The sequence below is a fragment of the Aulonocara stuartgranti genome (genome assembly GCF_965226115.1).
Source record: "Aulonocara stuartgranti genome assembly, chromosome: 1".
Classification (NCBI taxonomy): domain Eukaryota; kingdom Metazoa; phylum Chordata; class Actinopteri; order Cichliformes; family Cichlidae; genus Aulonocara; species Aulonocara stuartgranti.
In genome coordinates, this window is record NC_138939.1 from 26,100,535 (window position 1) to 26,124,345 (window position 23,811).

At 39.1% G+C, this 23,811-nt stretch overlaps 1 protein-coding gene and 1 long non-coding RNA gene across 3 annotated transcripts in view; one reads left to right on the forward strand and one right to left on the reverse strand.

Annotated features, from left to right (window-relative positions):
* The window catches only part of LOC309702799 (uncharacterized protein), a 188,312-nt gene that overhangs the window by 52,940 nt on the left and 111,561 nt on the right, over positions 1-23,811 (forward strand). The gene's annotated exons all lie outside the window — the stretch shown is intronic.
* On the reverse strand, positions 15,686-21,639 carry LOC309707072. 2 transcript variants are annotated; one of them, XR_014276907.1, is made up of 4 exons: positions 21,284-21,639; positions 19,240-19,434; positions 18,480-18,789; positions 15,686-18,242 (listed from the first exon to the last, which is right to left on the reverse strand). It is a non-coding gene; the product is annotated as an uncharacterized lncRNA (long non-coding RNA). The 2 variants fall into 2 exon arrangements; XR_014276908.1 differs by having other exon boundaries at positions 15,686-18,789.

The following is a 23,811-nucleotide window of genomic DNA, read 5'->3' on the forward strand; positions in this document are numbered from 1 at the left end:
ATATGATTTGATTGTATGCTGAGCACATTTTAAGCTTCTAGGTTCGCTCGCTGTTTGTGCGTGAGCGAGTGAGGCCTATTACTGTTGAAGCTACTGAGGAAAGGATAATAAATGGTGAGAACAAAAGAAAACATGGATAGGAAGGCCACGCAACAGCTGTGCAATCCCACCTTATGTGAAATAAGCAGCATGCATTTGAACAGCTCCTTTAGTTCTCGGTGTGTTTATTCATTTCTTTGCAGTAATTTGAAGTGTGATGGCATTTGTTGTTAAAAGGTGTTTCTAATATACTGCCCACTTTACTCACATCTGTGAGAATGCGCGACTTAAATGGAACTAATACATTTCAAATTAATGCAGACTATCAAACTCACAAAAAGAAAGTGACAAGTAGGAGTATGTAAATTTAATGGAGCGCATTAAAAATAAACGGATACAAAATAACAACAGCGTTGGAAGGTGTGCAATATCAGTAGTGCAGGCAGTGCAGCCTGTGTGTCATAGGTGCTGCAGAACTGTTGAAGGTGCAAGCACAAATTGGAGGCAGGAGAGAGACAGAGCGAACACAACTGTCATCTTTTATAGCCTGGAAAACCCACGTGAGCTGCATTGGCTAAAGACTATCCAGTACCAGCCAGCTGCCCTCCACGGCAGCCTAGACGTTACAGGACTAACAATAAAAAACAAAGTTAAAACTCATCATTTAATCAAAAGCACATTATTCAGTCAAAGGTTTATTAGAAGAGCATTGAGAATCAAGACCTTTGTGTACCTTGGAATTTCCATCCCACACTGCAATGTAAAAAATTAACCCAATCATAAGTGCTGTTTTGACACTTGTTTTGTTTTATAGGTATCCTTATGCATTATCCTTACAAGCATGTGATCATCTTTACTGTTATCTTTGGATGGATTACGCTGGATTACACAGCAGTCTTTTCCTGTTTCATATGTTAGGCTATCCCCTCTCTAATTTTGGTAATTCCACGCATTGTCGGGAACCCAAACAAAACACGAAATAAGAGGCTCTAATGTAAGCGTCCTGTTAATGTTGGTGGCGTCAGTGACACAATGGACCCAAAGCCAGCATGACAGAGCCAGCAGTGCGCGGGCAGGAATGCATTTCTTACTTGAAAATCTGACACCACTTCACATTTAAAGAAGAAAGGGATGGGTGAACTCTGACTGTTCAATGCAACTCTGTTGGCCAGCAAATAAGCTGCTCTCAGCACCAAAAGACTCCACCTCCAACCTAAGGAAACATCCGGAAGTTCTTTTGTAAAAACTAAAGTTTGCCTACAGCTGCAAATAATCATGAGCAGTTCTGAAAGCAGTCTATGAACTAACCTGATCTAAGCTAATAATGTTAGCTTGATAGCGAGTAGCCTTCACTAATAGTAATAAATCACGCAGCAATAGTACATCCATGTAGTTGTAAAAAGCATGACAATATATTAAGTAATCCAAAGTATTCAGAATGCGTTACTCACATTGAGTAATGTAACTGTCACGGTTATGTTTTGGTTTATTTTTGAATGATAGATTGTTCTTTGTTTCTCTGGTGCTTTGTTGGGTTTTATGATGAATCTGCCTTTCAAGTTACTTTGGTGTGTTTGATTGTTTCCTTATTCTCTTAGTGCTTGTGATGATTATGATGATGTTCTATTTTCCAGCTTATTCTGGTTTATTCTTAGTTCTGCCCGTGTTAAGTCTGTGTTTCTTAGTCTGCATCCTTGTGTCTTATTTCCTGTTTTATTGTGAAAGTCTGTCTTATGTTAGTGTGTGCCGCTTTGCTCCCCCTGTCTCGTTAGTCCAATTTCTCCCAGCTGTGTCTCCCTCCTGTTGCCCATTCCCTGATTACCACCCTGTGTATATTAGCCCTGTGTTTTCCTGTACTCAATTTCGCGTCGTACCCTCAACTAGCTGTGTGTTCTGCTTCTATGTTCCTAGTGTTTAGTCTCCTGCTCCAGTTTAGTATTTCTTTTCCAGTGTTTCAGTCCTTGGTTCCTCTGTTCAGACTTTTGGTTTTCTTTTGGTGAGTTTAGTTTGTACGAGGTTTTCCCAGCAATAAAGCTGCGCTTTAAGTTTCACTTCCGTGTCTGAGTTCTGCATTTTGGGTCCACCACTTCTGCTTGCCTGCCACACAGAGATTCATGACATTAACGGAATATGTTACAAAATACATTTTAGAGTGTATTTTGTAATCTGTAGTGGAACACATTTTAAAAGTAACCTTCCCAACACCGGTCATCTGTTCATTTTACATCTCCTCTTTGACCTACTATCCTGTTTTATGCTTTCAGCTCTCACTCTTTATACACCATAGTCATCGTCAGTATCATCCATTCCCTCCATTGCATCTCCACATCTACAGCTCTGTTCTATTTACCATCACTGTCTAGTTTCCATCTTCTCTCTCTCATCCCTTCACGCCCTCCAGCCAATTTCCCCACAGTCCCCTTTCCAACATCTAGTTTTCTCTCTATATCACTGCTGATCTACCTTTCATGCTGAGCTTGTACACGGTCTGATGCCCTCCTGTGTTTATGCTGTATGTGTGTTATTTGTATACCCTACCTGCCAACGTGAAACCCATTGCTTTGTATAAGGCCCCACTGGTCCCACCCAAATCACTCACTATTCTAGCTATCACAGGGGTCAGGCCACTGAAGATTACACTTCACTGAGCAAGTAGCCTTACTGCAGGCCTGTTCCCAGCAGATGTGGCTAATGCAGCCTATTATCATTGTGCCCCCATGCTTTCTCCTCAGATCTCCTTTCTACTCCATGTTATTCTTTTATTTAAAGGCTCAACCTGGTCTGTGAAGGCAGGTCATTTCTTGCCAATAAAAAAAAAAAATTGTTAAATAATTTTATAATGTTTGCTACATGTGTACTTTTTCCCATCAAACATTTAGCCTAACAGCTTTACATTTTGCATGTTTGCAGCATACTGCTGATATTCCTACTTTAAAATGCAAATTGGAAAGGAGCATGTAGAGACACAAGGCATTAAAGGTTTCAAAGTCATGCTTACATATTGGCTAGAGATATGGAATAAAGGGGGATGAAAATGTCTATATATCCAGCCCTGATATATCTGCTCACTCAGTCTCCATAATCACAGAGCTAACTATGTTTCTGCTTGATTAATTCACTGTAAATTCATACCATGGTTCAATTTAACAAACTTGGGCCTTATGCTGCCTTAAAAATCCAAATTAGCTGGATTAATGTTTATCATTTTGGTCAAAATCACCTTATGATTTGTGAAACTTAAATGACTCAGTCATCTGATCAACATTCAAGTTTAATAAACTTTAGATTTTTGAGGTGAATTGACTGTTTAGTCACATCGACAGTTGTTACTTGCTTTCCTTTTAGACTACATTTTCTCAGTTGGTTCCTCATTAACATCAAAAACTTACAGCTGCAGCTGTTGAGGCCATTTTGTACCAGAGGCAGTACAAAGACAACCTGTTTTCAATGATAGTGAGATGAATTATAAGTCTGCGGTGGTTGGGCCTGAATTCAAAACTAACCTTCATCATGGTTAGAATTGTTTCTGTGTTAATGAAAAGAAGCAGCCATGACTTCATTTACCATTCATTACAGACACACTGCCAGCTTCCACCCTGCTGCCTGCTTTCTCTAAACTGGTGGTGGGTGAGGAAGGAGGAGGAAAGAGGTTTAGGATGGGAAGGCTGCTCTTGAATAGTGCATCATGGGAAATCTACATATTCACACTGGGTAAATATACAATTAAAATAAATTTCTGTATGGTTGGGTTTTTTTCTTCTCATTTTGGTCCTCTCACAGTAAAGCATATGCAGTTAGGGATAATTTATGATGTCTCATATCTTAAGTCAGTATAGCTGGTTTTCTAAATGCTATCTGTGTAGGAATCGCAAAAATGACAACCAACTATGATGACAAGTCATCTTTCGCTGGACTTACCCTTCTTCACTGTTGCTGTCACAGCGTAGCATGTCTTTATATTTAATTAGTAGCGGATTTATTTTAATTAGCTTTTTTGATTGACATTTTTATTTTTACTAACAGTTAGTGACATCTTCCAAATATTAAAAAAGCATCCTTGCTTTCAAAACTTCTCTGAAGCTCTGAAGGAATTCAAATAATGCAGTTAAAGCTGTTCTCCTTTAATGTGTAAAGACACAGCCTTTGTAGGTTTTGACCTTCATCTGCATAACCCCAATTTAAACACAACATGATTTCCATGTTTCCTTTGTTGTTATCTTGTTACTATTTATTGTGTATTTGTCAGTTTCTCTTTCGGATTCCTCCTAAAATGGTTATTTATTTCAGAGGCCACCTGGTTAAAGCTCAAAAGAAAAAGGTCCGTGGCCTCTACAAGCCAGCATTCAAGCCAGTTGGTCAGGGCACCGAGGTTGAGCCGTTTTACATTACCCTATAACCCTTTCTCTTTCACTTGCAGCTGAATTTTAGAGCACTTTAGAGGACAACCTTCTCTCTACACCCTTTGCAGATGGCTAGTACTTATCTCCCTATTGAACTTCCATTAATTGAGCCTAAGAATCTGATGTAATGAATGTCATGCTCTATTAACAGATGTTAAATAATACAGCTGAATCAGCATGCCTTTGTGGCGTCTTTAAACTTTGCCAAAGGTTTTTAAACTTGAATGAACTGAATTCACTTTTAACTTTCTTTGGGACTTTTTTTTTTTCAAATTTTCTACTGTGTTTTATGTGCTATGTGCTATTTGCCCTTTGCGTCAATACATGTCATTCATTTAATGAATTCCCAGATTAACTGGTAAGATTATGCTTAGGTCCAAGTTAATTCCCATCTCAATGAACACCTACAAGTTAATTTTGAGACTTACTTTGACTTGTCTAAATCTGCTTTAACTGCCAAAAGGTTAAGGTCCCCTGATACCTTCTCTTATCCAGCTGTATAAGCAGCACTGAGACAGGTTCAGATTTTCAGATTGGTAAGGAGCACAGCTTTGCGACCAACTTTGTCTCGATTTAAAACATTATACCATCACCAGACTTAGGTACCCACTTTCAGTGTGATCACGTCTTTTGGATCTTTTAGCTTTCCTGGCAGCACAGCTCAGTAGTGGAGCTGATGACATCTCAAGACTTTTCTGAACGCAGTGACTCTGAGCTTTCACCAGACTCTCGAATCACTCCCTTGTTTCTTCTGGGGAACTCTTCTGATAAAAGTTTAGGCGTGACCGGTGGTTGTTGTACCCCATTTCACAGTCAAACAGGAGAATCAAATGAAATGACCTCCTGTACAAATGGTTTACCACCTTCCATACTTAAGGTGCTTGGACATCACTGCTGCTACTGACTACATATATTTACCAAAGAGGACACAAAAAGAACAGGGTATAACTTCTACTAGCCTCTAGCCAACACTTTCTGGATGCTCAGGGGCTTTAGATATATGACTGCACAATAACAGCTTGTATGAACAGACAAGGGACTCTTGTGAGGGGGCACTGTGACCCCTTTGGACCACACATGTGTGAAGAGTCTTTCGGTCAGCTCAGGGTCTTGAACCATGAGTATGTGGTTAACAGACTGTCTCTCTGTTCACATGGCCACTCTCCACACAGTCAAACTCATTCACTGCAAGTAAAACAGAGATATCATAGCTGCTGTGCACAAGTACAGTATTAAAAATTGTATATAACAAATGTGCTTTTAAAATTTGTCTAAAATGAAGATGCTTAAGGGGTTACTAGATATAAGCTCGCCAACAAAATATTAATGCTATGCTACTTTTAAAAGATGATGGAAATGCTTCTTTGGTGTCCTACGGGTTACTTTTCCAACAAATTTGAGGAATACATTTTCATCAAGTATAATATGTGTATGGTGCAAGTTTAGGAAGTTAATGTTTTCAGATTTTTACTTCTAAATTAAATCTGTATGCATTTGTTTTTGAAGTTATGAGGAGAAAGGTAGACATTTACAGTATACAGTCTGCAGACTCTACCTAATCTGTGGACCCCAGGAACAAAGAGTTGGCTTGTGTGGAAATGATATATGTCAATGAAAGTGTGCAGACAAAAAGCATGATTGGTGGACAACTTTTATTTTGGCACTATCTTTGTCGTCCCTGATAGCTTCACGTGAAACAAATGTGCTGATGTAGCCTTTGCCATGTTGATGGTTTTGTCACGGTCTGCGGAGGCAGACCGTGCGGGAATGTGTATGGTGGACCCAGGTGCGAACACAAGCGAGGATGCAGGAGTGGATTTAAACAAAAGCGAGCCTTTTATTATGGCTGATGAAAGGAACAAAACAGAGTGAAGGCAGCATATGAGTAGTAGCTCAACAGAAACCTAAACTGGACAAACTAAGGAAAGGCTATGGCTGGAAATACGGAACACAGGGGGTGGGAACACAGACGACGCGACACAGACTGTATGAAACACAGAGACTAAATACACATGAGGGATGATCAGGGGAAGTGGATGCACACGGGGAACACAGGTGACACTGATAATCATAACAAGACACGGCAGGAGTGAACGTAACACTGATGGGAGATGGGCAAAGTAAAACAGGAAGTACACAGAGGTTCAAACAGGAGGAGAGAGAGCACGGGGAGAACGCAGACATAACGGGCTGGGGAAAACATAGAATAAAACACAAAGAGAGACGAGGGCTCATAAATACACAGAGGGGCACACAGGGGGTAAGAGTCACGAAGGGAAAACACATAAGGAACAACGTAACAGATCAACCCAGGAAGCATGGCCTAAATAAAGAACAAAATACAAAAATACATGAAAACTAAGAATACTGGGCCCACATGGCCCAGGACCATGACAGGTTTAGAACAGGGGTATGCAATTCCAGGCCTCGAGTGCCGGTGTCCTGGAGGTTTTAGATGTGTCCATGATCCATCACAGCTGATTTAAAGGGCTAAATGACTCCTCAGCATTTCTTGAAGTTCTCCAGAGGTCTGGTAATGAACTAATCATTTGATTCAGGTGTGTTAACCCAGGGTGGGATCTAAAACCTGCAGGACACCGGCACTCGAGGCCTGGAGTTGCCTACCCCTGGTTTAGAAAATGTTGGTTTGGACTTCTGATTTTATTTTATTTTTCTGGTAGGTTTGTTTGTTGATTTTTGGCTAGCTTACCTTTTTAACTTTTGCAATGATTTCAAGGAAACAAGGTGACAGTGCCTTAAAGTTGGCTTCAAATGTTCAGATTTAAGGCCATTACAAACCATTTGCAAAAAGCATCACGAAATTCAGAATTTTCTGGGTTTGAACTTGCTGTGTGACGTATATATACAATGAATGCATTGCATTTTTTGCGAGAAAAAAGTAATGCTTGCTGTGAAAAAACTGACGTAGACATCGAGGCATGATGAGTTGGTCCTGATGTGTCTAAACATGAAAGCAGTGGAAATTTCATGGTTTGATCCAGGAGTCGAAGCTTTATCATGACCGCATTTGTACAAATTTCAGGATGTCGGTGGGGTGGTTTCAAATCGTATTGGCAGGTAGGGATAAAATCTGAGGAGGAAGAGAAATAATTTTAGAGAGCCAACTGACCCAGAGCAGCGTCTAGCTATGTGTTTGAGGTAAAATGGTATTATTTTACTATTTATATATGTCAGCACACTTGTTACTAAATGCACAGGTCTGTTTGGCCAGATCTGTTTATTTGGATCTGAAAAATCAAGCTTAGTTTTAAAAAATCAATCTTGCAAATTCATCCAGTGAAATTATATAATCACTCACACAAAACACGTAAAGTCTTTTAAAAATTGACGCTTGGGACGCATTGGCTGCCTCAAGACAGACCGTGACAGTGTGTGTGTGTCTACTCCTAAAATGTAACATTCCTCAATAAGCCAGCTATGGTACTGGTTGACTGGTTAGAAATGACAGAAGACAGAAGACGGTTTTTAAAGTGTTTTCCCTCCTCCTTCTTCTCTTCTCCAGTTTCTGTCGTCTTTCTTAATATTTATGTGTATCTGTCTAGCTGACTGTCTGCTGCCTTCATCAAGTTCACTGTCACCAAACCTTCAAGCATAGTGCTCTGTTCATTCCTCCAATACATTTCCTTCCATGGGTTCCTCTCATTTTGTGCCAGCTCATTCAAGCCACACCACCTGTCAGACATTGACTTCATAAATAAATCTTTACTTTGGCACAGTCGGTTTTGCTCTATCATTTTGCATTTATCACGCAAAAACGAGATATCATGTGACACTTCATATTTTGCTCCCGTGGCATCCACTATGTCATTCTATAATAATGCATAAACACAGAAAAGGTGTTCACTTTGTCCATGGTTATATTGACCACGTGTGTTTAGCATAAACTTAACTGTTTAAACTGTTTAAAATGTAGATACATTGGAACGGTTGTAGACATTTCTTTTTTTTTTTGTCTAAAGGCGAAGAAAGATGCCCAACGGATTTACTTTACCAAATTGACCATCCCAGCCTTGCCGTAATGGTCCATTTGATTCACCTTTTATTGTTTATTTTATTTTCACTTGCTGAATACGGGACAGACTTGACTGGGGGAAAGAAGGGGAGAAAGAAAGAGGGAAAGAAAAACAGCTGAGAAGAGGGACGGGGGAGAAGGGCAAAAAACGGAAACCAACAGAATGAGCAGAGAAAAAAAATACATATATCGATCACCTGGATCACCTGTTGAGAAAGAAAAAAGAAAACAAGCAGAAGAGAACAAGAGTAATAGAATAAACAACATCACAATGGTATATGGGAATATGACAGTAAATACTAAATATTAAACGTTATTGTGCAGCACATAAGATCAACAGAACACAGTGTGCTTTGAGGTAGGAGCCAAAAAGGGTGTAGTTTGTGGGTGTGATCACCCGTGTGTACACCTGTGAGCATGGACGCGCTTGTTTTTTTAAAAGGTTCCTTCATGTAATGATCTGCTAGAGGGTGTGGGGGGGCCACAGCCTCATCCTCCAGGGCATGAAGCAGGTATGGAGGAGATCAAAACTCCAGACATCCAGAGGCCCCCAGAACACAAGAGACCAAGGAAGACCAACAGAGGGGCAGCCGCGCCACTGTCCCGGAAAGAGCTGAGGAGAGTCCCAGATGAGGGTTCACTCAGCAGCCGCGGAGCAGAAGCCAGGGGGGGTTGCAGTGATGCGCCCGTGAGCTCCGCCGGCAGCCAGCTGTGCCTGAGTGACCGAGCCCCAGGCTCCAGGCCCCGATAAGCGGCCGCCAAGGAGTGAGCCGGTGTGTACCTGGACGCCCATCCCCAGACACAAAGAACCACCAACGCACCGATGTCTGAGGGAGTCCGCCACCGGCAGGGGAAGTGGTGGTGGGGGGAGATAGGCCTCCAAGCCTTGGAGGGCCTGAGATGTCCCCAGAGAGGTGGCGTCTGATACCCAACCTGACATATAGACACAGACATACAGGCACACACATATACAAACATCCATTCCCACCCTCATGCTCTCATATGCACTTACTCCACACTCAACCAACGTGGAGACAGACATAAAGAGACGCTGTACACACGATCACACTCCCCAAGCGTACTCTACGAACCGGGTCTAGGTACCCTTGCCCCTGGAGGGGGGAACTGCACCCAGACCCAGGAGGTGTTACCCTTTTCCCTGCGGTGGGGAGAAGCAGACCGCCCCGACTCCGCAGCAGCAGGGAGGCCCCACACTCCAGACCGCAGTCGGACGGCCAACTCCTCCTCCTAGCCCCCCCGCTCCAGCAGGCCGCAGAGAACGGGGGTGAGAGAAGACTCCAAACCTCCCTCCACCCGCTCATTGTAGTGTTGATGCATGTGTGTTCTAAGGTGCATTTAAAACCCAGGAGGGCATGGAGCTGCCTGCAAGAGAGCAGCAGGTAAGCGCATGGTCCCTCCTGCTAGCCCTCAATGTCTACGTGTATTTAACCTTGAGAGGTGGGCAACGACGCCAGGGGTGAGGTGTACACCCTGATGGTACTTTGGATTCCGTGTATCGTGCCCACCCCCAAGATCCTATATGTATGTGTAATGAGAGAGCGAGTAATGTGAATGTCTAAGTTGTGGGATAAAATTGAGGCAGAGGCAGCCAGAAGGGGACAGAGGGGGGGGGGTAGCCTCCTCTGCACCCTGGTGACACACCCCTACTCCAAGGCCCTGCATGTGTGGGTGGTTGTGGTGGAGCGGGAAGAGGGAGGCAGACATGTAGACATTTCTAAACATCCCGGCTTACTCAGACAGGTTTGTTTACTCAGAGCAAAATGTGCAACAAATGTGTCAGCTCAAAATATGCATTAACTGCATTTTAAAAAATATTTCTTGTCACTTTTCATAGCTAAAAGTCTGGAATTTAGTATATTTTTCAGACTTTTGTTCTTTATCTAGCACACAGACCTAAAATGCTCTAAGAAATAATGGCAGTTCTCAAACATAACTGCTCAAAGATTCAAATAAATGGTGTTGATATTGAAAGAGTCAGTGAAAATAAATTTCTGGGGGTAATAATAGATGAAAAACTTAACTGGAGAGCTCACGTAAGATATATTAATTCCAAAGTATCACGAAGCATTGCAGTACTAAACAAGGCAAAACAGGTATTCGACAGAACATCACTTCATATTCTCTACTGTTCACTGGTTTCACCATACTTAAGCTATTGTGCAGAGGTCTGGGGCAATAACTATAAAACCACATTACATTCACTTTTTACTCTTCAAAAGAAAGCAATTCGAATCATCCACAATGCAGGTTATAGGGAACATACAAACTCACTATTTTTGCAGTCTGAAATATTGAAAATTGACGATATAGTGAAATTCCAAACAGCACAAATTCTATTCAAAGCAAAAAATAAAGAACTGCCAGGTAATATTCAGAGTATGTTTTTTTTGAAAGAAGGAAGTTATAATTTAAGGGGTTTTTGTAACTTCAAAACAATGAAGGTACGTACTACAAGAAAAGGCTTTTGTGTTTCTGTTCAAGGAGTGAAACTATGGAACAAACTGAATATGGAATTAAAGCAATGTCCAAACATAAAACTGTTCAAAAAGAGTTATAAAAATATGATCTTCTCGATCTATAAAGAAAAGGAAAATATTTAAATTAAGTGAATGTCTCTATTTAAAAACAAACAAACAAAAAATTCATGATGTGATATTATAGTATATAGTATATCAGAAATCTGTTCACTATTTTTATTACAAATTATATCAGTAAGGAAGCTGACTAAATATTCACTGATAATTTATGGGACAGGGGTGGGATTAAATAAGTGTATACTTCTTCCCACTCCCTTTCAACATGTAAATTAATCAGAATGTTTTTTTGTATGTAATTTGTATAGTATATTTTTTTTCTCTCATTTCTTTTCTAAATGTACTTGTATATTGTTCACATGTTGAAATAAATTACCAACCAATCAATATTTCATATTTGTTTGATAATTATTGGAATTTCTGCAGCATACGGTCTGATATAGCTACATAGTGTAAAGCCTCAAATGATTAAACCTTATAGACTAGTATTTTAAAATGTTTACGTGTTAAGAGGCCAGTATTACTTTGTAAATGTCTATAATCAGAATAATAGAATTGAAATAGGAGGCAAAGAGCTGCCCCTTTCTTGGCTTAGCTCATTTGAGCATGATTGACACATGGCACCACACAACATTCTCTGCTCAACCACACACATCAGTCACTTCATTATGTGCTGAAACAGTGCAGAGTGGGTGGTGAGTGTTGTCAGTCATCTCCAGCTGGAAAAAAATGCAGAAAGACATGTTCAGACAGTCAACAATTGTTGCCACCCAGGCACTCCTGCTGCCATAGTGTAGTGAAGTGGAGTTTTGAGAATTCAGGGGCAGAGATTGAGAGTGGCTGTTTTCTCCCCTCTCTTCATCTTTTGAATGCCCTCTCTTGTGTGAATGGCTTGCTGACAACAAATGTTGCTGCAGATCTGAGCAAGAAAGCATCTACAGGTTGTGCCAAGTGTCAGCTCGATGCAGAGCTGCCAACGCCTGAGCAATTTTTTAACTTGAGGAATGAAAGCAAACATCCTCAAGATCACACAATTATTATAGTCCACGCATTGTTGGTTCAAATTAGACTGACAGCCGAGTGACAAAAACCTAAATAGCAGGTAATTTAAGTGTCTGTTGATAAATCTTAAGATGCTGAAGTCTATTGTTTTGTGCATATGGAGACCTCAGTCTGCAAATGTATTATTCTCTTTAGTACAGTTTCATATCTACTGCGCCCTGTGTATGAGGAGTTTTGTGTTTACTCTTTATAAATGTAACATCATGTTATTACATGCTGAAGTAAACATAACATATGTGGAACTAATATTATCACTTCCTAAAATATATATTGTATTAAATATATACTAAAACATTAAGCAACTTCCATATTAATAATCTTGGGATTTCCTACATAGTTTCAAAGCTAAGATGTCAGAGTCCCAAATGTAGTAGTTTATTTTCAACTGACAAAGAAGTGTTGCACAGCCAAATAAAACTGCCTTTCCCTTAAGCACTACTGATGTGTAGAAGGAAAGGTCAGTTTCTGGTCACCGCATTCTTTTTAGTATAGCAATTAAATGCTGAAAGAACCACAGCTGGTATTCCAAAGTTGTTACAGTCACAGGCAAAACGACTGGGCCACGTTCTTTGAGATTACTGTATGTGACCCCTGCTGTAGTAACTCATTTGCCTTTTTTGGACACAGTCTCTGTGTGATGTTTTGCAAAAAAGAGGAGCTAAAGGGAGGCAACCAGCAGCAGATTCAAGTCTAAAATCCAAAATCTTCAACCAACAAGCTGGAGGTCGTACATGTGTGGTAGTATCAGCAAATATTAAGGTGAAATGTCAAAGGCAAAAAATTAGGGTGATGCAATTCACTACACAAATACAAAGCATGAACACAAGCAAACAAAAACAGAACAAAGCAAACAAAAACAGAACAAAGCAAACAAAAAAGATTATCAAGGAATTCATAGGAAAACATGGAGAAATGGTTGGAAGGATTTACTACAAGGACAATCTGGCAAAGCACAAAGAGAATGAGGGACGCATATATAGACAAAGCTGATTGTAAATTAGTAACAGGTGGTGTACAAAACTGATGGGGAAGACATCTTCATACAATAATTGTATACATCAACCGGCTGGGATCCCTCATTTTTTTGTCGTCTAAAGCCTAATTTTCTGGCTGTTATTTATTAGTGCTAACATGTAAACAAGCAAAAGCAGAAAGACAAGGAGAAAACAAACTAAAAATCTATTTTTTCTTCACTTTACAGTTTATAACTAATTGCCCTAGAATTAAGCGATGTCACCTTTATTTGTATAGTACATTTAAAAGACATCAAGTGTCAGCCAAAGTGCTAAACAGAAGCACAATGTAGCTAAAATAAAATTGAACAGAATTTCAGTTATATTACAAATATTTATATATATATTATAATGTCTTACCAGCAGATACACTAGAATAAGAGGGTAACAATGTAGGATTTTACAGGAAATAATATATAATAGTTTTTTGTAACATGCATAGTCGAGTGTAACTGTATGGTATTCTGTTGCAAGTCATTTTAAGCACTGCTTCCGTAGAAATTAAAAAGTTTAATTATTACATCCTTATTCTCTTGTATGCACCAGAAGGTGTTGTTATTTATTATAATTATACAGTAATTTCTGATCAAGTACATTGAAATTCCATTCCCTTAGTCACAGTTTGTTTTGTTGATACAAAACAAAGCAAACGTGGGAATTAAGAGTAGTTGGTAGGTTTGTTTGCATAATAAGTTGCATAGCAAACACGTTTTTTTTGCATTACATTAAAATCCTCAGAAAGACCACTACTCTACAAAAGAGATTGAGAGGTCCATCCGGAATCAGCTGAGATGATGGTTTGCAAGTGGACAGTTGCACCTCCCTGCCACCCAAAGCAGCTGCGCCCCTGATTATGCATAACTTTAAACTTGATAGAATTCAAATGGGGAGTTTATGTAAAATTCACTCCTCCGTACAGGTGCCATTAAAGAGTAGATTAGCTATGGAGTTAGAAGACTGTTTTTCCTGGAGGTTGCCACTTGTGAAAACGCAAAATAAAATGAATGACAAAACCCATTTGGTCATTAATTTTAATTTGACTTTACAATTCTCGACTGATCACAGCAGAATGATTTCACAGCAAACATTTTAAATGTACTATAATACAGGGGTGGGGTTTTTTCTGTCTCATTTTTTCTTTTTACTTCATCTAGTTTTTACAACTCTCTTATACATCCTTGACTTAAATCTTTAATAAAGTATTACTCTCGCCTAAATGAGCAGCATGTCCTCGTATCTCTAAATGCCACCCTAGTGACAGATAGTAATTAATAGAAACATTAGTCAAACTATTTTTAAAATTGGAAAGGAGTCACTTCAAGAACATTTTGAAATGTCCTTCTCCACCAGTCCTGTTGATGGATTTGTGCATTTCAGGATCAACACATGGGAGCCCTCTATCGCCTGGGACAGCATTTGGCAGACTAAATAGATAGGGTGAAGCAAGGTTTGGTTTGTAAATGTATGTCTACACGTCTACTAGAAAGTAGGGCTCCTATTTTTGCAGTCATATTCCAATGTAAATTAAAATTTTTGGTATTTGCTGAACTACTTGATAGTTTCTATAATGTCCAGAGGATGATAGTGGTATCGTTTGCCTGATTTTATTTCCCTGTACTTACCCATTCAATATATGTTTAAATTCCTCATTGAAAGTACTCACTGAGAGTGTATTGCCCTTGCAGTTGTTGGAAAAAAAAGTTGTTTCTTGTTCCTATGGCCCAGTCAATCCATGCATGCATAATATTTATGGAATATTTTACATTATGAACAGCAAAGTATCTTAAAAGCTGAATTCCCATCTTGCAATCCATGTTTCTCTCTTGCATATGTGCTTGAGAATCACTTGCTATACTTTGCTCATCTGAAGATGGTGTTTTATTGTTATGCTGCCAAGAGTACTGGTGTTTAATAAAGAAGTAAAAAAAATGATAAAAGCAGAACCACATTTGTAAACTTTGCACAAATTCCACTGTGTTGGGCGATTGCAATGGTACCATGACACTTTGCTAATGGCCTCTGCCAGGAATTGGGAATCTGGCAGCTCCAGCTAATGACAGTGGCCTACAGCACATCTGCACAGGGTATTTTCAAATGCTCTCTCTGTAACATGCTTAAAATTGGGAATATTTCACTTCCCTTGAACCACAGCGAGGGCAGTTGATCCTTGGTATATGTAAGCATTTATGTAGCTGATGGATATTTAAAATTACTGAAGGCAAATACAGCAAGGGGACAGCTCAGAAACCTGATGGAGATGGGGGTAAAACTGATGCATATCAGGAATTTATTATTTTATTTATTGGTCATTGTAAAAACAACTAAAGTAAAAAAAAAAAAAAACAGTACTAAGACAACAAAAACATACCTTGTATAATTGACATTAAAATAGCTGATTTAGTTGATGGATGAGATTTTAAGACAAACTATAAAACTAAAAATAAATCTATGGGGAGAAATGACACAAGGATACTTCACAGTGCAGTGTAAATTAAATTCTTCACACAGGGAAGCAATTCTTGCATCAAGAACACAATGACTCCTTAACATTACACCTCAATCAACTATCCAGGTGCATTACTTAGTTGAGGGTAGTCAGACTCTAAAAAGGCTAGAAATAGTTGCTTTCATTCAGTATGTTGTAGCAGGAACTCTTAAATCTTGATGCTAATGTTTCAGGAAATATGTCCACCTATGCACACCCATACACAGAGTCACTTCAAGGTCATAAACAAATCCTCGATACAACCGTTGTTGTGATCTGATGCTATATAAACTGAACTGAATTGAAATTAACATTTAGAAACTGGAATTTAAAAACTCTTTAGTGTCATTATGTTTACTATATTTCTGTTTATATTAATGCCACAGAATCCCAAAATTGTAGTAGTTAAGCAGGAAGGTTGGTAGGCATGACTATTCACCCTCTGTTCTCCTCTAATATCCCCTCTATTTCATGCTCTAAGATGGGTTGCTCTGATTGCAGGCAGTAGCGGCATGCTGCTTGCCCTTATGTGCAGGATGTGCTGTTGGCTCTGTCCTTGAGTTGTCAGATATTTAACTCATAACTTTTAACTTTATATTTGATCTATGACAGAATTTTTACAAAAGCCTAATTGGCAGAAAAACTGAAAACCTTGGAATAATAGCTCAGGGTCTGTGTGTGCGAGAGAGCAAGAGAAAAAGAGTGAGAAAGAGAGAGCGAGAAAGCAAAATTGTATGTATGTGTGTGCATTTGTGTGGCTGGCTAGCTGGGGGGCATGAAGCTGAGAGTAGGGCATTATTAAAAACCATCTGTTTTCCTGCAGAGTCAGAAGGCCGTCTGGACACAGTCTCTTAACAGGCCTTGTTTTTCTAGATGCCCTGAGGCAATATGACAAATTTGAATGCCCAAACTAAAAAGTAGAGGGGGACCGGAGAAAGCATTTTTTTGCTAATACAAATTTATGTATGTCTTCAAACAAAACGGTTAACACAAACCTTGCATATCACAGCAAAGTTTTGAAAAAAATAACTAGAAAAACAGAGCACTTGCCTGAACTGGAACTATATTTTACCATTTAAAGCCATGCATTTTCAAGTATGGCTCAGTGTGGTTTAAGCAGGAGACATGAAGGACAAACATATTGCAATCCACTTGGCTCGCTCTTGCCGTTCACGTTGACCTACAGTACCTGATCTGGATTAATCTTAATAAGAAATTTGGTATATTCATTATATTTCTCTGCTCTGCAGCAACATAGAATAATGCCGCTATTGGGTGCATCTGCTGTTGCAGTTACAAACCTACCACTTACAAAGAAGTGGTCCTGATTAAATCAAGGTTCTCTTGGCACAGATAGATGAGAAAAAAATAATCCCTCTCAAAACTAAAAGTCCATGCCACGCTTTCTAACTAGGACTTATTGACTGTAAGTTAAGAGCAACTAAGACTTTTAGTCTCATGCAGCCATTTGTACTTATACCTTTTATTTTCAAATGGTCAGTCTCTAATAACACCCTTAAAATGAGCCGGCCAATGGACACTGAAATTACTGCATGTGATTAAGTTGAGATAATAGCACTCCTTTGTTTGCATCACAGCACAATTTCCTCTCTGCTCTGCTCAATGACCCTATTTTTTCCCCCTCTTCTTTTGGCATAAACAGACAGTAATGGCGTCTGCATTTTCCTTCCCCCTCACTGGTCCTTCACATGGCTCAGCAGCTTAGCTTGACAGCTCCGCTGCGTGTGGGTTCAATTGGTGGAGTTGAAAGCCTTTTGCAGCATTTGGGTTTGGCCTGATAGAATCCTCCATTTACCTTTTGCCCCCAGGCAGTAAGAGAAAAGGAATATGGTTAAAGCCATGCTGGTAGCAGAGACTAAATGAAACATGATTCTAAAAAACATAAAAAAAATTGCAAGACAAAAATAGGCCATTCTTTGAGAAACTGAATTAAGTTTTAGTTTCAAGGGAATATTCTGTGTCAAAGCCTTTCATCAATCCATTTGGTTCTTTGAACGACTTAACTGACAATGAGCTTGCATGCACAAATGCACACACTGAACTCCTGACAGTAAGGTGTGTCGTTTCCTTATAGCGGGAAACTCTCTTAGCTTAGGCAACCGCTTCTCAAAAGGGATTCAATCATGCGATAAGATGTCTGCAATTAAAAAGGTAACCTCGGAGAAATGAGTTTTACTTTTCATAGTGAGTAAGGGCAAATTTACACCAGTTTAATTTCTGATTTTTTTGCCACTTATTCCCCTGACACCTACTGATTTATTGGCCACACTCACAGGCAACTAGGCGTCTAATATGAAACCCAACCCAAAGGGAGTTAGTCTAGACAAAAAGCTAGGAGGTGAGCCGAGTCCCCTTGAGAGGCTCTGAACTGGCTGTTGTGGAGTACTGTAGGTGTGAGATGCACTTGTGTTGGCAAATGTTTGATGAATGACAGCTGGCTGTCAAAAATTATAGTGAAATTGTTGGCAGGTAGCAGGGGTCACAGTACTATTGTTAGTAATGATAGAAAGAGGGCAGAAGCAGCACCGAAAGAAGAGCCGTTCACGTCTGTCACGACTGTACTTGAGGTAGTGGGCAGGCATCCATACTGAGATGTCAATGTGGCAACCACAAATGAATGCATCACACTGTGTACTGCCAGAAGGAAAGGAAAAGGTTAGGTTAGGTGTCATCAGCATAACAATAGCAAGTAATATTATTGGATGACAGAACAAGGACATTTTTATTTCTAAAGGACAGACATTTGCAACTATGTTCATTTAACATTCACCAGGAGAGGGTATTTAGTGACAACCAATGCATTGATAAACTAGAGGTGTTTTCACACATGAACTTTAGACTGTCTGGTGTGGAAGCTCTGGTCTTAACCACCACACAAACAATGGGAGATGGTCCACGGGAAATAGATTCTCACTTCTGACAATGCTTTGTGTGGTGCCTGGATAGAGGACGAAAGATGCAGGAGACATGATGCTCACTTGTCATTGTGATTTGTATTTTCAACTCTCACATGAGCGCAGTTGGATATTACACAAATGTAAAGACCCGTTAATGTTAAATCTGATGGACATTTGCTTTCTCTACTCATACTTCTCTGCCAGGTAGTGTGTAGCAGTTTCAAGTTGAAGCTGAAGCTGCTTGACAGCAAATTTCTGGGCTGCTTTTCATTTCCAGTTCAAGCCTGTTAGAATGAATGAACACAACATATATTGTTTAATTTTGGCTGGCGTCTTGTCAATAATGACATCAAGCTTTATGCACACATAAATCTAAAGCCAGGACTGTAAATAATTTCAAAACTTTCAGAATGTTCTGAAAAGGAATTAATATTCAATTAAAGTAAACTTTAATGTAATATACAAATAATGTATAAAGGTAGGCAATTTCAGTAAATAACTTCTGAGAACAGACAGCACTACAGAGAGGAAGAAATATATAATTAAAAGGCATATTGAATAGATTATTGAGAAAAACAGTATTAATGGACAACTTTAGTCTTACCAAGCAGAAATTTTACATTTTTCATTCTTTGTTCTACATCACATTTGGCTTTGGCTACTAGTGTGACTTTTTACTAGTAAATGCATACTTTTTCTCTAGAGTCTAAGATTTGTGATAAATAAAACACAACCAGTTTGCCATCCATCCACCCGTTTTCTTCTGCTGTTCTGGGGCTGGGTCAGGGGTGCAGCAGCCCAAGCAGAGAAGCCAAGACCTCCCTCTCCCCAGCCACCTTCTCCAGTCTTTCCAGGGGAAACACCAAGGCTTTACCAGGCCAGCCGAGAGATATAATCTCTCCAGCGTATCCTTGGTCTGCCCCAGTTTGCTGTAACAGAAAACACTTATAACTTATAACAACAGTTCTCGTGATAATTAAATTTAGTCATGAGACTCTATTACTGTCTGAAATAATAGTGGCAAAAAAGAGAAATTTGCAAACAACCCTACTGACCATCCAGCTGTAACACTGCACTATTTCTCTTTACTACCAGTATTGCAGTACCAAGGGAAATTGCTATTGACTTAAACATATTTTGAATACATTGGACAGATCCACATGTTGATTTTGCACAGACTTATTTTGTTTTTACACCCGATGCCATATTTTATATATGTGTGTGTATATATATATATATATATATATATATATATGTACATATACATACATATATATATATATATATATATATATATATATACACATATACATACATACATATATATATATATATATATATATATATATATATATATATATATATATATATATATATATATATATATAAGGGGAGCAACGATACACAAAATTCACGGTTCGGTTCGGTTCGATACTTTGGTGTCACGGTTCGATATTTTTTCGATACAAAAAAAATGTTCATGCCTTTTTAATTTGTCATTTATTAAAATTATAAATATATATTTTAACTCAAAAGTACAGTTTTTAAATTTAACCCTAACCCTTGTGCGTGTTTTTTATTTTGACAGCGAATGCGCACCTGCGGACCACTTATGTGCAGCCCTGGTTATTTAGCTCGTCATATTGCAGCCACAGAAATTCTTTTGTCCATGAAACCATAAAGCTGCACTTTCTTTTTGCCTTATAGTCTGATTTGTCATAACTTCTCCGTTTTGTGGTAAGCTTTTCTTTGGCTGTCACTTCTTCACCCTGACCTGTCTTATTTGGCTCAGCAGAACTAAAATATATATCTGTCTGTGAAGGTTCTCAGTCATCCAGGTCATCGTAGTCAAATATATATCCTGCTGCTTTTACACGCGCACTCACATAAGCTCAGCGATTCTCTGCGCGATCAACCTCTCACATGTTTAAGCTGCGGGAGATTTCACTTGTCATGTTTGCATAGTAAGCTAACAATTAATAAGACGATGTCAGAGGAATTGGTGCACAAATTATCATCACTCACAGATCAGTACTGTCGCTCTCTATACACAGTTCGCACGATTGCAAAGTGAAAGCAAAAAAACAAGCGCAAATTCAAATGCGATTTCAATATGTCACATATTGACAGTGGCTCACCGATGCCAATGACATAATTACCCAGCTACATTTCTGAAAGAATGCAAAAGCATTGACATATATTTTTCCTTCCTACAATAGCCCGACGGGCAGGGCAGAGATAGATTTTGGTAGCCCGACTGAAAAAATCGCTAGCTCCGGGACGTCGGGCTAGCGATATTGCGAGCCCTGTATCTGATTGAGGAATCACTCATCTTTGGAAAAGAGAGTTTATTACAGAGAGATGGCTCTTTCCAAAATAAAAGCTATACTATCCGCTTCTTCTGGGCTATATTCTCAGCAGCATAAGGAGAATCATGTGCTAACAGCTGTCTAAATGACTCGGCTAAAGTTAGTAGCATGCTTGCTTTTTTTTTTCTGCTTCCACTTGTCTTTGCACTAGGATGATGTCGGCGTAAATGTGCAGTCATATTCGTTGTGTTCCCACTAGTGCTTTCAGGTTAATCTCGTTGAAATGACCTTAACGCCACAACACGGCAAATCTCCGTTAACGAGCTACCGCCGATCGCTCCGTGCATGGGGCTAGACGGCCAACACGTTAACGAGCTAACTGCGCTAACACACTAGTTCACACCAATGTAATTGAGCATTGCATGGCACATCCAACATACTGTTTTACTTTAGTCCATGACTCGCTTACCTTCAGGGTCATACGTCACATGAAAACCAAAATAATTCCAAACGCCAGATCTGAATGAGGTTCAATTTGCTTATTGCAAGCAGAGCTTAACTTCTGTCTCGCTAGCTTGCCCTGTGCTCTTCCTTCTGACTATGCTGTCTGTGTTGAGCGCTCAGTGGATCCGCGCTGGACAGTGCAGCCTAGGCGGAGTAGTCGAACACAGATTCACTGAGCGCTCAACACAGACAGCATCGTCAGAAGGAAAGTTGATAAAATAAATTACAAATGTTGTATTGTTCGATACATATGCGTACCGAACCGAAAGCACTGTATCGAACGGTTCAATATCGATACGAATATCGTTGCACCCCTAGTATATATATATGTATATATATATGTATATATATATGTATATATATATGTATATGTATATATATGTATATATATGTATATATATATGTATGTATGTATATATGTATGTATGTATATATATATGTATGTATGTATATATGTATATATGTATATATATATGTATGTATGTATATATGTATGTGTATATATATATATGTGTGTGTATATATATATATATGTGTGTATATATATATGTGTGTATATGTATGTATATATATATATATATGTATATATTTTCATTTTTGTCTACATTATATCGAAATGTTTCATTATTGGAAACATTTTAAGAGATACTTATTATTCTTAACATCTTAACAGATACTCTGACCCGTAACTATCGTAAAGTGCTTCGACCGGAAGTAGACACCTTTCGCGTATGCGGGGTACCGATCGGGTTTCTGGTACGGATTGGGTAGTGACAAGAGCTTTGGAGTTTGTTAATCATTATGGACGCACCCTGTTGTCCATCCTGATTAGCAGATTGACTAGTAACTGTGCTGGGTGTACAGACTAATCTATACAGTTGTTGCTATATTTGCAGAGTAGAAAAGTACAGCCCAGAGTATGTACTAGAGTATGACAGTGTTAAAGCTGCTATTTTGTAAGCTTACCCACCTCTACCAGAAAGCTTACAGCCAGCATTTTTGTTGTTGCACATCTGAGAAAGTGCAGACTAAAGAGAAGCTCTGGGAGCTGATTAATCTGGAAGAACTAAAAACTGTGTTCCAAAGAAAGTAAAATAAAAACTGTAGAACGAATTGCTGCTCGTAAAGTCACTTTTATTAGTAAGTTTCTTCCTGATACTAAAAGTAATGCTAGTCTTCCTTACTTTTTAACACTATATAGTGGCAGTTTGTCTCCTCTTTCAAATAGCAAAGCTTCTGTTACCAACACGGGAAAGCCAGAAAGGAATTGTTTTTATTAGAAGAAACCTAGACACGTTACATCTGACTACCCATTTTAAGTAAAAAGCAGAAAACCAAAACCATGGGTCTGACTAGTTCTCTACTTGTTGTGGAACTAGAGTAAGATCTATGCCACCCTGGGGGTCCTGAATTCACAGTTTTGAACAATTTATCAAAGAAGCCTTTGTAGAGTCAGAGTCTGAACCTGCAATTTCCATTTTGCATGATATTGGTGCTTCAGTGTTTAACCCTGTTCAAAGAGTTTTACCCTTATTTGATGAAACTTTTCTTGATGGTGATACCTTCATATGGGTATGTGAAATGTCATTCCTGTCCTATGCATTATGGCAGTGTTTATTTGAAGTGTGGTTTGGTTACAGGGCTGTGAACAAGCTCTTATATTGAATCAGTCTAATTTTAGGCACTGACATTGGTGAGAAACAGGTATTACCTACATTTGTCGTGACAGACCACTCTGTCGTTTCTGAATATTTTGGTCCTGTAGTGCATCCTGCCTATGTTGTGCCAAGTGCCCAGTCTCAAAAAGCAGAACCTCCAGAACTCTTAAGTAGATTTCTGGTGAACAGAGTCAGAGTAAATCAGGCATGTCTGCTAAAATTCCACTGGCTCTAGGTAGTGAGAAGCTAGTAACATCTTACTAACATCTTACTTTGACTAAACATTTTCCTTATTAGCTGTTAATCTTGGCATTCACTTAGATGGCTACATTCTACAATTAGAATTGAAATAATAGTTTAAATTATGTGCCAGTTTTTGATTACCGAAAGTTACTCAAGTAGATTAAGGGATCAATTTCATGTCAAAGGTATTCAGCCAAGTGCTTGATGTTATGCACATCATTACTAGTAGTTACCATCCTTAGAGCCAATGTACCCACCAAACGTTGAAGTCCATCATACATCAAGTCTTTAGCATGGTCCATGGTCCATGGTGTTACCAGGTGTTACCAGGAGTCAGTGGCATAAGTCATTGGAGTTGGTATTTAACCTCATTATTTGATGTTGTTGCATGAGCAGTATATTGGAGATCTTTCACTTATTGCTAATATGGTAGAGTTTCTTTTAGAAGTGGAAATAGTTTGACAAAAATGCAGAAAGGTAAGTGCAGAAATTGCCAGCCTGGAAATTCACTACTGTCCATTAGGGCTGCCACAAACGATTATTTTGATAGTCGACTAGTCACCGATTATTTTTGCGATTAGTCGACTAATCA